The sequence below is a fragment of the Pteronotus mesoamericanus genome, unplaced genomic scaffold (assembly GCF_021234165.1).
Source record: "Pteronotus mesoamericanus isolate MK-2021 breed Mesoamerican mustached bat unplaced genomic scaffold, CSHL_Meso_final scaffold_36, whole genome shotgun sequence".
Taxonomy (NCBI): Eukaryota; Metazoa; Chordata; class Mammalia; order Chiroptera; family Mormoopidae; genus Pteronotus; species Pteronotus mesoamericanus.
Genome location: NW_026555313.1, coordinates 2,685,171 through 2,700,758, shown reverse-complemented (window position 1 = coordinate 2,700,758; position 15,588 = coordinate 2,685,171). Strand labels below are relative to the sequence as shown.

Below are 15,588 nucleotides of genomic sequence, written 5' to 3'. Positions count from 1 at the left end.
GCACCTGTGTAGAGTTCCTAGATTTTCAGTCAATTCTCAGGAAAAAAGGTGAGGAAATATTGATGTATTAGTCTAAGTACAGGAGATCTAAAAGCCCTAGAAAAGCAGGAATTTCATAATAGGATCAAAGAACACAAAGAGTGTAAATCAGTGAATATTCTGAAGTCATTAGCAATCTATCAGTTATGGCCTCATAATCAGCTAACCTGGCATTGATGAACTGGTCCAAGATTTGCATCCAGGAAAGGCCAGATTGTACATTATCATTAAAATATACCATGAAATAATGCTAAAAATAAAATTCCATTAACTGTATATATTATCATATGCTTTAATGCATGCTATACACTTCTACTCTGAGACACATTACACTGATGATTCTGTATATTAACTTTTTTAAACTATCAATTTAGTATGATATAGAAAAAAATTTGCCCTTTGAGAAATCCAAGAAAAGGTGCCTTTCAAACAATTCAAGAAATTTTATATTAAAATTACATCTATTGGATTATTCCTTTAAAATAGGTAATCGGATAAGGAGTAACAATCATAATGAATCCAGGAGAGGTAACTAAATGTCCAGTTGATGAAGGTTCAGAATTTCTCAGCTGAACTTTCAAATAAAAGTACATATACATGTGGGAGAGATCCAAGATGGTGATGGAGGAGGTAGAAAGTACACACCTCCTGCCAGGGCCAAATTAGAATTTCAACTAAAATGTAGAACAGTTAACCTGAATAAGCAACTGAAAACCAGCTGAACAGAAGTCTTAAAACTGAGGATTCACAGATGAAGTCACATAAAGACTGACAGGAAGTGTGCAGATGCAAAAGGTGTGCCCCACTTGCACAGGTGGCAGCTAAGATTGTGAAGGTATATCTCAGCTGCAGAGGTTCCCCCTGAGGAGTGTGGGGTCTCAACGCCAAGCTAGGTTCTCCAGCCCAGAGCACCAGAGCTGAGAAGAAGCAGCCATATAACATCTGGTTGTAAAAATCAGCGGGAGTGCTGTCCTCCATGGAGGCAAAAGTCTGCCAGAGACACATGCACCCTCTTAAAGGGTCAGTGCACAAAATCTCATTCACAGCCGCTCACCTTGGGCTTGACAGAGAAAGGGAAGAGCAGTCAAGAGTTGTGTGAGGAGAGACTGAGGTCTATGGCTCTGGGGAGAAATCTGAAGGGACAGCAAACAGGATCACTGTGCTAAGACATTCCCTCACACCTCAGACACCATCTCTCTTGGGTGGAGCACTCCCCCTCCATACCGCATCAGCCTAGGGGAAGGCAGCCCCACCCTCTGGACTCCCTGTCACTGCACCCTGTGGAGCTCACACCCTGCTGGGAAGTCAGCTGCCTGGGCCAGGGTGTCGAGGTTTGAGGAGACTTGGGTGCATCAGTGACTGAGGGTTAGTGGCTTTGGGGTGGGGTCACTCCCCCCACTTTCCCATGAACCTGATCATTGCCTCCCCTCTCAGGAGATAAGCTAGACACACCCTCTGGTTTGAATTTTTTATGTTAATATTTGTTGACCCTTAAAAATAATGCTTTCCTCTAAAAATGTATTTTTGTCATGTTTCATCCATTTTCCCTCCTCTGCACATAAAAAAAGATTAGTGTTACAATTAAACTCAACATTTCAGGCTCTTACTACATCTGTTATGGTAATACCCTTTCCTAATTTTTTTATTTTTTATTGAATTTATTGGGATGACATTGGTTAATAAAATTATACAGGTTTCAGATGTACAATTCTATAACACATCATCTGTATATTCTATGTTCACTACTAGATATGCTAATATTTTTTTAAAATGTTTTTATGGAAATAATTTGGCATTTATATAACTAATGAATACATAAAAACCCACTTTGATTAGTCTGTGATTCAACCCATCCATACTTAGTTCTTTTTTTTTCTATTTTAAAGTTTAATGATTTGTGTTTCACTAAATCACTTTTAAACTGTGTTTGTTAATATCTGATTTCACCAAAAGCTGAAATATTTTTGTTTGTTTCTACAGCCTTGTAAGTTTTTCTGTTCCCTGGTGGTTCTTAAAACCAGCTCATCTTAAAAAGTTTCTTCCTTGATATTTAAACTCATCTTTACCCTACTCCAAATTAAATCCATTATTTCTAATCTATCAATTTTCCAACTTGAATCAGCACCCTTTAAAAGTCCCATCTTCTATCTATTATGAGGCCACTTTCTAATTTTTTCTTTTTTGTCTTCTCTATCCTAGCCTCCTCAGGTGCCTGGAATATCCAGTAGACTTCCCAGGTACTGATGTTTGCCTGCCAGAGATGTCTGGGCCTCTCTGTGCAGAATCCAGGACTAGGCATCTTCCCACTTCCACAGATTTCCAAATCAGACTTGTGAGTGTTCAAACTTTAAAGGGCTTTCAAGCCAAAAAGTAAAGTTAACTCTCAGCAAAAACTTCCTAGGATATAAATACAACAAAATACAGTAAAAGAATATAAGAGAGTTCTAACTGAAAAATTCCTGGGTTGAGGATGAAGAAAATTGGAATTATTCTGTGGACTGAACATATGGTTCACCCTTGGCCAAACCACTACACATTACTTCCCTTATTTGTAAAATAAGAGAAATAGATTTAATAGAATCTGTGGTCCATTCCAACTTTATTTTTAAATAATTTTATTGTTTTATGTCTATAAAAATAATTTATGCACAGGCTGTAGGAAATTTAGATATTATTTAAGCATATAGAAAAGAAAATAACTATTACTTGAGTATCGCTTAGAATTGCCCACTTTTAAATTATTGGTTTATATCTTTCTAACCTTGTGTACATGTGTGTTTCTGCATATGTTCATGTAGATATAAACTTAGATTTTTTACTAAATTATAACATACAGTACATTGGGCTTTTTATTCAACTTTGACAGATAATAGTCTATGATAATTTTTCTGTCATTAAATATCATTTCAAAATTTTTCAATGGTTATATTATATAACATAGGTATATCATAATACATACTTACCAGCTTTAATAATCTATTTTTCAGACTTTATAACATGCAAAAGAAATATAGGGTCTGGTACAAGTAACAACATCGAGTGGGGCTGGTAGGGTATGTGAAAGTCTTGCACAAGACAGACAGCAATTTGAATATTTCACCCAAAATGTCAAGGGGTATGCTTGAGTGTAATATTGGTATGTTACAGAATTACATGCTTATGATTTTTTAATAAAATATTTTTAAAAGATTTTTATGTAACAAAAAAAGGGTATTATTTCTGCCAGGCCCTGTATGTTCTATAAAACACAAGATTGTTCTCTACTGCATGGATTTTGTCAAAGCAGATTTAACACCCCAGCTTCAGAGTTGTATTATTTCTTACAGCAAAACAAAGAAAATGTTCATTTCTGGAAGTGTTTTTCTCTTGAAGAGATAAGACTTTGTAATCCTCACTAAAGCTTGGAAGACAGTAAAATACAAATTTATGTGGTTTTAAATAGATTTTTTCTTTCTAAGCAGATAATTGTACCTCCTTTTGGTTTTCTGTGGATATTGTGAAACAATTCTCCATTGTTTCTCACATTTCTGAATATTTTGTGAGAAGGCCATCTGAAGTATTGGATCTGTTTGTACTATATGTTTAAGGGTGTTGCTGAAGTGAACAGCCTTAGAAGATGAGGGTGCTATCCTTTAGAGCAAAAACCAGAACTATTTTGTTTGTTTCTAGTTTGGGGTTTTTTTTCTATTTATTTATAATAAAGATAATGCCTGTCTTGAGGACAAAATTTAGTATGTTTGCTTGCTGACCATTCTACTACAAAATTTAGGTTTTCTAAGCTTGACAATCTTCAAGCTGTTAAGGAATCTACCTGGGCATCTCTACTTTGCCCCATGGGACTTGAGACATAAGGTGATCCAAAGTGAGTCCATACTGATCTTGTGTCATGAGAATAGTCCTTTTTCTGACCCAAGATTCCTCCTGTCTTCTGCTTGCATCCATAAAATTATGGAAAGTTAACTTATCAGCTAGACAGTAGGACAAAATCCCAGATCCTTCACAGTTCTTAACTTTCATATGTTACCATATGAAAAAAAAGAAAATCACGATGAAGAGTTACTTATAAGAATGATAGAAATTAAGGCCATTAAGAAAAAAACATTTGCAAAGAACAAATCACTGGACTAGGAATAGTATTTTTTTTTACTGACTTCTGGGCATAATAGTCCTGCTGCTAAGTTATTACATTAAATTATTAAAAAATAGGTTGATTACTCAGGACTGTCTAGTCTTTGTATGAACTAAAAAAAAAGTTTTCTTTATTTTTTTATATCCTGTGCAAGTTATTACAGAGGTTCTATTTATTGTACAAAGTTCACTTTATAAAGCAAACTAGGTAGGACCTTCCAGTTTGCTTTCAGCAAATAATTAACAATTTTAAAGTTCAAAAAATTAATTTTTTGTAATACATATACAACTCCCTCAATATATTCAAGAGATGTTAGTCTTTTAATATAAAGAAGCTAGGCTTTCCTTGAAAGAGCTATCTATCCTCTACCACATCAGTATCCTTCTTATAAATATAATTCTGAATGAAATTGTTATGTTCCCTGACTTTAATCTACTTCTTTACTGTATATTCCCATAGACTGCTCATTTTCTCCAGCATTCATACTATTCAAATATCTGTAAGTTATTATATAGTATTTAAAGTTATTACTTAGCCAGTTTATTTAGAATCATGTTTTTTCCTCTTCTCTCAATAATTTAAAGATAAACTCTCTCTCCTACAATTTTAAGTTTTCACCAAAATCTTACTTATAAAATATTTTCAATGGGATTAAGCATATGTTGAATATTTATTCCAGTCACTTACCTCACAATCTTGGGCCAGAGCATTGACATTAGTCAAGCAAGTAGGTTTATTGGTTCACTGCTTGAAGCAGCCTATTTAGAGCTTGATTGAACTTTAAAGCCCATCTGTCCTAGCACCTCCAATGAAAGGCAATGAAGCTGAATCTCTTGAGCTCAAATGACTTGTCCAACTCACAAATAGACTATTTCAGGAATATCCCCACTATAGAATGCCAATGATTAAGGGAAAATAACACTCCAAATTTATCAAAAACAGGCAAATTCTTGAGAGAAATCAGGAAATATCAGCTCCATGAAAACTGATAAATATGTAGAAAGTAACAATTGCCATGAATATAACATTTAGAATTCAACTGTGTGTTGATGACTTACAAATCTTTTTTAAAGCAAAAAGAAATTCTAAGGACTAGTAGAATAGATCACAAGACACAATTTATGAAAACCCAATAAAGGAATTACACTTTTATTCTGAGAAAACATTTTTAACTCTAAATTATCACAGAAAAAGAGAGGTATAGTCTAAATAGAAAGAAATATTGGTATTAATTTTGCAAAGAAAACAGACTTTTAAAAATACATTTGGAGATTTCAGGAGTCAGACTATAGATCCCATTTTGAGAGACAGTGGATGAGAGGGATCTATACATGTTGTTTTGGTTTTTTTTTAAGTGCAATAGGTCACTTCTATTTAAATGGAATTCTGTACAGGGTACAAAGAAAGAGCTGTCTGTTTTATCTGGTGTTGGGAGATTGAAAAGTTCTAATAAAGTAGTTGATTTTTATGCTGTTTTGAAAAATGAGACAGTACTGACAGGGGAACAGCATGTTTGAGTAGGGAAACTCCAGGAAAAGGAAGCATCAAAATAAATATAAAATGGCCTAAAATTATGGAACAAAAGGGCATGTTAGTGAATTTATGATGCTTCTGTTTGGCTAATGGTAGGCACTGAGCAAAAAAATATGAAATATGGAAAGAAGAAAAATGTGGAGAAAAATAATGTTGAACTGGAAGGTAAAAGACGGATGTAAATAGTTTAAGGACTGTCTACCCACTGGAATCAGAATGACCAGCTGTCCTGGTTTATCTAGTATTTAAGTGTCTCCAGGACACAGGCTATCATTGTTAATTAGAAAAATCCTAGGCAAACCAAGTTGGCCATCTTAATTAGAATATAAACAAAAATCTGTTTGCTTATCATGGATGTTATTTTCTCAAACTCTTTTTTAATTTTCTCTATATTAAATTTTTCTTAATGGTATCGCATTTGGTTAATGGAATGAACTCATTTCAACATCTAAATTCTGTCCTATTTACCATCATAAAAATAATTTTCAAAACATTTTTCTCTTAAACTTTATTCAAAGTTCTTTCATACAACTTAGGTAGAGCTGTGTGTTGTTCAAGAAAATGAGGGGCATTGGATGTGTCTTCTCTATAAACTTCTCCAATTTTTGTGATTAGTCCCTCTAATGCAGAGGGCAAAGAGAAGGAGTGAGAATGACTACTTTTTTTTTAAGTTTTCCTAGACAGGTTTAGATTGAAGTCCTTCCATTTGTAAGCAGTCACATTTCACATGGCCTATTTCTTACCCATCAACTTTCTCCGTATGTCACTGAGGGTAGCTTCACAAGGCAGCTACAATGGGATAATCCATTAGTCTCTATACAATATACCAATTGGCTCAATGAGCTTCCATCTATATCAGCAACAGTTCCACTGTCACCTGTAAATCACTTAACCAGACACCATTAGCTTGTGGTAGTAAGCATGAGAAAGTAATTATTATAAAATCCTGAAGCGGAAACACCAATAACCTCTTCTCAGGACCAATCTGGAATTACAACTAAATTGTAGAGAAAGCATCCTGAATAACTAACTGAACACTAGCTGGAGAGAAGTCTTATAACCACATACAGGCAGAAGAAACCACTTCACCACAAACTAATAGGGAGTATGAAGATGCAAGAGGGCTGGTGGTCTCAAACAGGTGGCGGCAGAAGATCTAGAGGGATATTTCATCAGCTGAGGGGTTCCCCTGACAAATGTGGGATCTAAACCCCAAGCTGGGTTCCCTAGCCTACAGTACCAAAGCCAAAGAGGAGCCAGATAACATCCAGCTGTGAAGAGTAGCAGGATTTCTACCTGGCTGGAATAGAAGCCTGGAGACTCAGAGAGCCTCTTGAAGAGCCAAAGCACAAAATCCCATTTCCAGCCATTTACTCTGGATGCTGACAGAGGGAAGGCAGTATGGATTAGCCACACTTGAGGAGACTCTGGAGTTGATGGCTCTGGGGAGAGAACTGAAGGAACAGCTACCAGCATGCCTGTGCTGAGTCATCCCCCACACTGCAGAAGCCATCTTTCTCAGGCAGAGCCCTCCCCTCTGAAGCAATAGCCCTGCCAGCAGGACTTACTTCACCCCATCTTGTGGTGATCAAGCCAGGCTGCTGATTATAGTTTGAATAGTTTAATGACTGAACTGTTCAATGATTGATTAGTTTAATAACTAAGGCACAAAATACAAAGCAGCAGCCAAAATAAGAAGACATTGAAACAGACCCCAAATGAATGAACAAGAGAATTCTTCAGAAAAAGAACTAAAGGGAATGGAGGCAAGCAATTTCTCAGATAGAGGGTTTAAAATAATGACTATGAGAATACTCAATAGCATGAAAAAAAGACATTGAAAACATAAAAAAGGACCGGTCAGAAATAAGAAATACAATATCTGAAATAAGTAATACACAAGAAGGATAAACAGTAGATTAGACGAAGCAGAAGAGTGAATCAGTGATTTGGAGGACAAAGGTAGAAAAAGACACCCAGACAGAGCAGCAAAAAAGAAAGAATTTTTAAAAATGAGAAATGCTTAAGCAACATTTTAGACAACATGAAGTGGAACAACATCTGCATCATGGGAATACAAGAAGAAGAGAGAGGGGATTGAGAACCTATTTGAAGAAATAATGACTGAAAACTTCCCTAAACTGGTCAAGGAAAAAGACACACAAGTCCAGGCAGCTCAGAGAGTCCCAAACAAGTTGTACCCAAAGAGGCCTACATTGAGACACATCATAATTAAAATTACAAGGCTTAAAGACAAGGAGAGAATCCTAAAAGCTGCGAGAGAAAAGCAGGTAATTATCTACAAGGAAGCACCAATTAAACTCTCATGTGATTACTCAACAGAAACATTTCAGGCCAGAAGAGAGTGGCATGAAATGTTGGAGAGGATGAAAAGCAAGGACCTACAACGAAGGCTACTTTATCCAGCAAGGCTAACATTTAAAATCGAGGGAAAAATAAGGAGCTTTCCAGACAAGAAACAGCTAAAGGAGTTTGTTAGCACCAAACCAGCAAAGCAAAAAATTTTAAAGGACTTGTTTTAAGAAAAGAAAGAAAAAAAAAAAAAAAGAGGAAAATAGCCCAACAATAAAATGGCACTAAATACTTTTCTATCAATAATCACTTTAAATGTAAATGGCTTAAATACTCCAACCAAAAGACAGAGGGTAGCTGAATGAATAAGCAAACAAGACCCATATGTATGCTGCCTCCAAGAGACACACCTCAAATCAAAAGATATACACAGACTAAAAGTAAAGGGATGAAAAATATATTTCATGCAAATGAAAAGGAAAAAAAAGCTGGGGTAGCAGTACTGATATCCAACAAAATAGACATTAAAACCAAGGATATAGTAAGAGACAAAGAAGGACATTACACAATGATAAAGGAAACAATGCAACAAGAGGATACAACCCCAGAAAACATTCACGCACCCAACATAGGAGCACCTAAATACATGAAGCAAGTTTTGACAGACATAAAGGGAGAGATCAACAGAAATACAGTCATAATCAGGGATTTTAATACACCACTGACTTCAGTGGATAGATTTTCCAGGCAGAAACTCAACAAGGAGACAGCAACCTTAAATAACACACTAAATCAAATGGATTTAATTGATATCTTCAGAGCATTTCACCCCAAAGCAGTAGAACATACATACTTTTCAAGTGCACATGTTAGTACACAAAACAAGCCTCAATACATTTAAGAACATTAAAATCATATCAAACATCTTCTCTAACCATAATGCTGAGAAACTAGATATCATTCACAAGAATACTGAAAAACACACAAAGACTTGGAAGCTAAATAACATGTTATTAAACAATGAATGGGTCAACAATAGGATAAAGGAAGAAATCAAAAGATACCTAGAAATAAATGAAAATGAGCATACAGCAATCCAAAATCTGTGGGTCACTGGGAAAGCAATCCTAAGAAGGAAATGATTAGCGTTACAGGCCTATCTAAAAATACAAAAACAAATAAACAAACAAACAAAAAAGAAAAGCTCAAATAAACAATCTAACTTATACTAAAAGGAACTTGAAAAACAACAATAAACAAAGCCCAGGGTGAATAGAAGGAAGGAAATAAAGATCAGAGTAGAAATAAATGAAATAGAATCTTAAAAAAAAACAATACAAGAGATTAATAAATCCAAGAGCTGGTTCTTTGAGAAGAAATAAGATTGACAAACCTTTGACCAGACTCATCAAGAAATAAATAGAAAGGGGCTTGCAGATGCTGCGGTGTTACACAGTTGCCAGCTGAACACTGTGGTGATCTTCCTTTATCTCAGGTGCTGCCTGCTCGTTCTCATTCTGTGAAGCTCAAGCCAGGTACACCTCCTCCTTCCCTTCGTCTCTAGCTTTGTCATTGCCACTCTGCCACTGTGTTCGAAGTGCGCCTGGTGCATGGCTCCATCCTGAAAAAGGTGCTGGAGGCACTTAAGGATCTCATCAATGAGGCCTGCTGGGACATCAGCTCCAGCGGTGTGAATCTGCAGAACATGGACTCATCCTACTGTCCTTGGTGCAGCTCACGCTGTACTCGGAGGGCTTCGACACACCGCTGTTACCGCAACCCAGCCATGGGTGTGTACCTCACCAGCAGGTCCAAATACTAAAATGTGCGGGCAGCGAAGACTTCATTACCCTAAGGGCTGAAGATCATGCAGACACATTGGCACTAGTATTCAAGCTCCAAATCAAGAAAAGTTTTCAGACTATGAAATGAAGTTAATGGATTTAGATGTTGAAAAACTTGGAATTCCAGAACAAGGGTATAGCTGTGTAGTAAAGATGCCTTCTAGTGAATTTGCACATATATGCCGAGATCCCTGTCATATCGGAGATGCTCTTGTAATTTTCTGTGCAAAAGATGGACTGAAATTTTCCACAAGTGGGGAACTTGAAAATGGAAATATTAAGTTGTCACAAACAAGTAATGCTGATAAAGAGGAAGCTGTTACCATAGGGATGAATGAGCCAGTTCAGCTAACTTTGTATGAAGGTATCTGAACTTCTTTACAAAAGCTAGTCCACTCTCTCTTAAGTAACACTCAGTGTGTCTGCAGATGTACCCCTTGTTGTAGAGTACAAAATTGCCACTATGAGACATTTAAAGTACCATGTGGCTCCCAAGACGGAGGATGAAGAAAGATCTTAGGCATTCCCAAAGTCCGAGAAAATAAAACTAAGCTCTTTTGAGAACAGCTTCTGAGATTCCAGCATGCCCTTAAAAGTATCTTCTGTTACCAAATTTGTACCTGAGTACATATGTAGATAATGTTCTTTATAAATAACCTATTTTTTCCCTCATTCTCTATAATTTAAAGGATAGCCTCAAGTCAAATCTGATCTTATTAACCTAGAACTATTTCTGCCTTATGTAGAAATACTCTTTAGGATTTTTATAACAAAGCATTTTAACTATTAGTGCAGTTTTAAAAATTGTTTTCAATTTGAATAAGTGTTACCTGAATTTCAAAGAAGATGAAGACGAAGAAGGAGGAGGAGGAGTAGGAGGGGGAAGAGGAAGAGGAGGGAAAAGAAGAAAGAAAGAGAGAGAGAAAGAAAGAAAGGAAAGAAGAAAGAAAGAAAGAAAGAAAGAAAGAAAGAAAGAAAGAAAGAAAGAAAGAAAGAAAGAAAGAAAGAAAGAAAGAAAGAAAGAAAGAAAGGAAAGGAAGGAAGAAAGAGGGAGGGAGGGAGGGAGGGATGGGGGGAAGAAGAGAAAGGATCCAAACAAATAAGGTCAGATGAAAGAGGAGAAGTAACAACTGACACCAAATACAAAGGCCCCACCTAGTTTTACAGGTATCTGGGAAATAACACATATAGCATTGTTTAGAGGATTAAATGAGGATATGTATAAAGGGCTTCAAAGAATGCATGACATAGACTAAGTGCTCAATAAATAATAGCTATCATTATTACCTGTGACTTGGCTGTTCTAAGGTCCTGAAGGTCTTACAGATCCTCCTTAGTAATGCAAATGAGAGGATGTCACTTTGAGAATATCTCAGCAGCAGAAGTGATATTAAATAGAACATATAAAATATTGTGCCTTTGCTTTATGACTTCTAAAAATAATTTTTAAAAATTTGAGTAATTTAATATTTATGTATTCATATTCTAAAAGTAACTTCAGCATCTTTTAAAATAAAGTCTTTCTGGTAATCGAAAGAATCCATGCACATTATCCTTATCCTTAAGGCAGTGACACTTCCCACTTGGAACTTAGGCAGCAAGGTGCAGTCTGGGATTTAAGATCATTTCGTTTGATAACAGCGTGTGACTTTTCTCCTGGCTGTGCAAAATTAATTGACACTGATTACTTCCCCTTAAATAGTGAACTCGAGTGGTTTAGGGATGACACTGCTGAGCTTCCAACCCTTTTGCTATGACCTTCAACAGAGCTGAAGCCAACTCTTCTCTAACACTTTCATTAATGAGCTGATGCTTCCATTTTGAATGTATTCCCGCAAACTCATCATGAAACTTCTGCCTGACAGTTTTAGAAGTTAATGGACTTCAAATTACTATTCAGCAAGGTGTATACATTTACAAATCACCAGGTAGCCACCATTATGGATTATATTTGATTAATAAAATTATATTCCCAAATAAACAAAGCATGGAAGCATGCTAATTATATTACTTGTCTGCTGAAGCTAGTAATTGTCTCCCCACTGGGCAGTTCCCCACTTTTATTTTCATAATTTTCTTTCCTGACAGAAAAGAATGCCTTACAAAATTACTACGTACTATATAATACCTACAAAGCTAAACCCACACAATTTATTTCACCCCTCTTCTCTGACTCCAAAGTTTTCAGAAAAATAGAAGCTGAATGAATCCTTTTTTCCCCCGAGTTCTTGATTTTTATATTGTGAACTTAATTTAAGGATAGATGTGCTGTTTTCCAACATTTCCAACATTGATATAGCATATATCAAGTTAGAAGTTTATCTTTCCTCACTGAAGGGACTTTTAACTTCTTTCATTCAAAAAAAAAAAAAAAAAAAAACCTTTAGTAGGTAACAATTTAATCTTTCTTTGAGTTCCTTGCCAAGTTTGTCTTTTAAATGATATTTTATTACTTTTTCTATTCAAATTACAGCTTAAGAACATTCTGAAAATTTGGAAACTTGGAAAACATGAATCTTTATTTTTCATTAATTCTCAAAACATTAATTGGACACAGTATGAATGGGACACTCTGATGGACCCAGAGGATGGCTAGGAAGACAAAGAGACTGAAATAGTATCTAAACTGAAGAATAGATGAGATTTAACTAGGAAAAGAGAGTAACCAATAAAAGAAACCTGTCATATAAGTGTACTATGGTTCAAAGATTATGTTGCTTCAGGCCTCTGAAAAGAAGCTTTCTGACTTATGTTCAGAGAGAGAAAAAGAGAATATTTATCTTTCTGGAACAGATGTGAACTGTCAGTGGTAATATAGGGCCATACTATTTTAACATTGTGCAAGCTTTTTAAGTGTATTTAAAGTTCATAAATATTATTATAAAATCATGACAATGATTGCTTTGATAGTTTCTAAGTCTTTTCTGAGCTTTTCTGAGAGGCTCTGAGATCCAACATTTAGAGGGCAAATAGAATACAGCCCCAAAACTCACACTCCAAGGGAAAATAGTGGAGAGTGTTCGGAAAGTTGCCTCGCAGAGCAGGTCTTCAGGAAGGGTGTGGTGATTGCTAGAGGAAAGGCAGGAGACTCTGCTTACCCTCTCCACCTCCACCTCCTAGAGGAGAGGGAAAAAAACTTTAATCCTTAAGAGAAGGGCAATTTCAAACTAGTAAAACTGATATCAATGTCCTCTTTCTCCTACAGATTGGTTGTAAAGTTTAAACAGAAAAATAAGATGATGCGTAAGAACATACTTTAAATGTATAAAATGCTGTAGAAGTTGAACATACCAATATTAAAATCTTTCACAAAGATTAAAGTTTATGAATTCAGAAGAGAATGTAGAAATCAAAGAAGTTACCTATTGCAAATAACTGAATTTCCAGGTGAGAGAAAAATGGAATAATACCTGTTCTATCCCTGCTTTACCTGCCCTCAAAATCATATTGGAACATGGGAATTATATTTCATTCCCTTTTCTTTAGAATGATACACAACACTTTCCATAACAGTCATTAATTGGGCCATTTTAAAGTAAAAATTTAAGTACTTGCATTTTAAACACAGGGAAGAGTACAGATCACAAGACTTTAGTTGAAATAATTGCCACAAAATAAAAACAAACCAAACAAAGAACGTAGCCACCTCCCAGATCAGCATTATCAAAATACTAGTAATCCAGAAATCCAACTTGTGTCCCCTGGAATGGGTCACAACCTATCCTTCTCAGAATGATCATTGTCCTGATTTCTAACACTATAGATTAATTGGTTTTGTTGTTTTTGAACTTCATATAAATGGAATTTTGTGTAATCTTATATCTGGCTCTATCATTCTGGGTAGTGGTAGTTCAATCTCATTGATAGAAAATAGTCCATTTGGTGAGCATACCACAATTTAAGTTGCTTTTTACTTGGCAAACATTTGTGTTATTCCAGTTTAGGGTTAATTCGATAGTGATGTTGACATTCTTGTAACATTATTTGGTAAGCGTAGTATCCCCCGCCCTTTTTTTTTTTTTTTTTTTTTTTTTTTTTTTTTTTAGTATATAGCTAAGCCTGAAATTGCTGGATTAATTGGACATGCATATATTTAGTTTTAGGGAATATTAGCAATATATGCCCCACAGTGATTTTCTCCTATAAGTAGTGTATGAGAGTTCCTGCTGTTCTACTTCCTTGTCAATGCACAGTACTGTTAGTTCTTATATTTTAACCATTCTGGAGGTTTGGAATAGAGTTACTTCGTGCTTTTCATTTGCATTTATTTCCTTGCTGATTTAGAACATAGAGCCTCACTAATCACAGCGTGGCCCAAGAAGCAGGAGCATCTACCTTATCTGGGAGCTGGTTAGAAATGCAGAATCTCAGGTCCCACCCCAGACCTCCTAAATTGGAATATGTGTTTTAAGAAGATCTCCAGTTAATGTATGCAGGCTAATGTTTGAAAGGCACCAATATAGGTAGGAAAGCCTTTGTATACACATTACTGACAAACTGAATAGCAAGTTCTAAAGAAATGCTTTTTAAGTCTAATTTCTGTATGGGGATCTAGAGAGCTGCAAAGAGTATCACTTCCAAACTTAGAGCAAGAAAACACTAGACAAAATGCAAATTCACAACTTTTCTTGAACCGACCAAAGAACTGAAGTATCAGGATAACTAACCAACCCAAAATCTGTAGAAAGACAGGTTACATTTGTCAGGCAAAACTGAACATTGATTTAAAAAAATTCAGCTAGAATAGCTGATGAATACAGGCGATGCATTGTGGACCAGCAAGGGTGTATGAAGTCCTTGATAACCACTGCACCTGCTAGAAACTTCATACAATGTTGAACAGAAGTGGTTATGGCATGTATCTTTTTCTTATCTAAGGCAAAAATTTACAATTAAGTATGATTTTTGTTCTGAGGTTTTTGTATATATTCTCCAACAGATTGAGGAAACTCTCTTCCTAGTTCATTTTGTTTTTGCATGAGCGACTGCTGAATCTTATTAAGTATATGCTCAATTCAGTAGTCCATTATCCATAGGGAATATGTTCCAGCACCTCACTGGGCATGTCTGAAATTGCAAGTAGTATAAAACCGTATATGTACTATGTCTTTTCCTATACATACATGCCTATAATAAAGTTTAATTTATAAATTAGTCACAGTAAGAGATTAATAATAATAAAATAGCAATGTGCTATAATAAAAGTCATGCAAATGTTGTCTCTCTCTCCAGTAATTTTTATATTCTTCAATTCAAATCATTCCTGAATCTGTGTAATCATCCCTTATTTGTAGTAAACGGCTTGGTGTCATTCATTTCGTGGGATCCCTTCCTGAAATCCTCATATAGGCTCAATGTTTTGTAATGCAACTCCAGCTACAGGTATATTGGAGTGCATGTATCTTTGTTTTCTTAGTTTTTCATTTCTTTTTCTATGAATCAGTTTAGATATTTTCTACTGTTTGACTTACTGTTTATTAATGTTGTCTTCTGCATCTAATCTACTTTTAAATCCCTTTGACTGCATTTGATTTTTAGACCTTTAGCTGTAAAATTTGTATTTTCACAAATTTCACTTCTGTTTAAATTTTCCACATTTCTCTACTTTGTGCATAGTTTCCTTTATATTCAACTTATTAATTATAATTATTTAATGCTCTTGTAGGCTAAACTCAGCATCAAGATATGTATCAACTCCCATGGATTTTTTGTTTGTTTGTTTGTCTTGGT

The 15,588-nt window shown here is 35.4% G+C and overlaps 1 pseudogene; it reads left to right on the top strand.

Annotated features, from left to right (window-relative positions):
• LOC129086089 (proliferating cell nuclear antigen-like) overlaps positions 1 to 10,378 on the top strand; it is a 90,146-nt pseudogene extending 79,768 nt beyond the window's left edge.
• Positions 10,379 to 15,588: the final 5,210 nt, after the last annotated feature.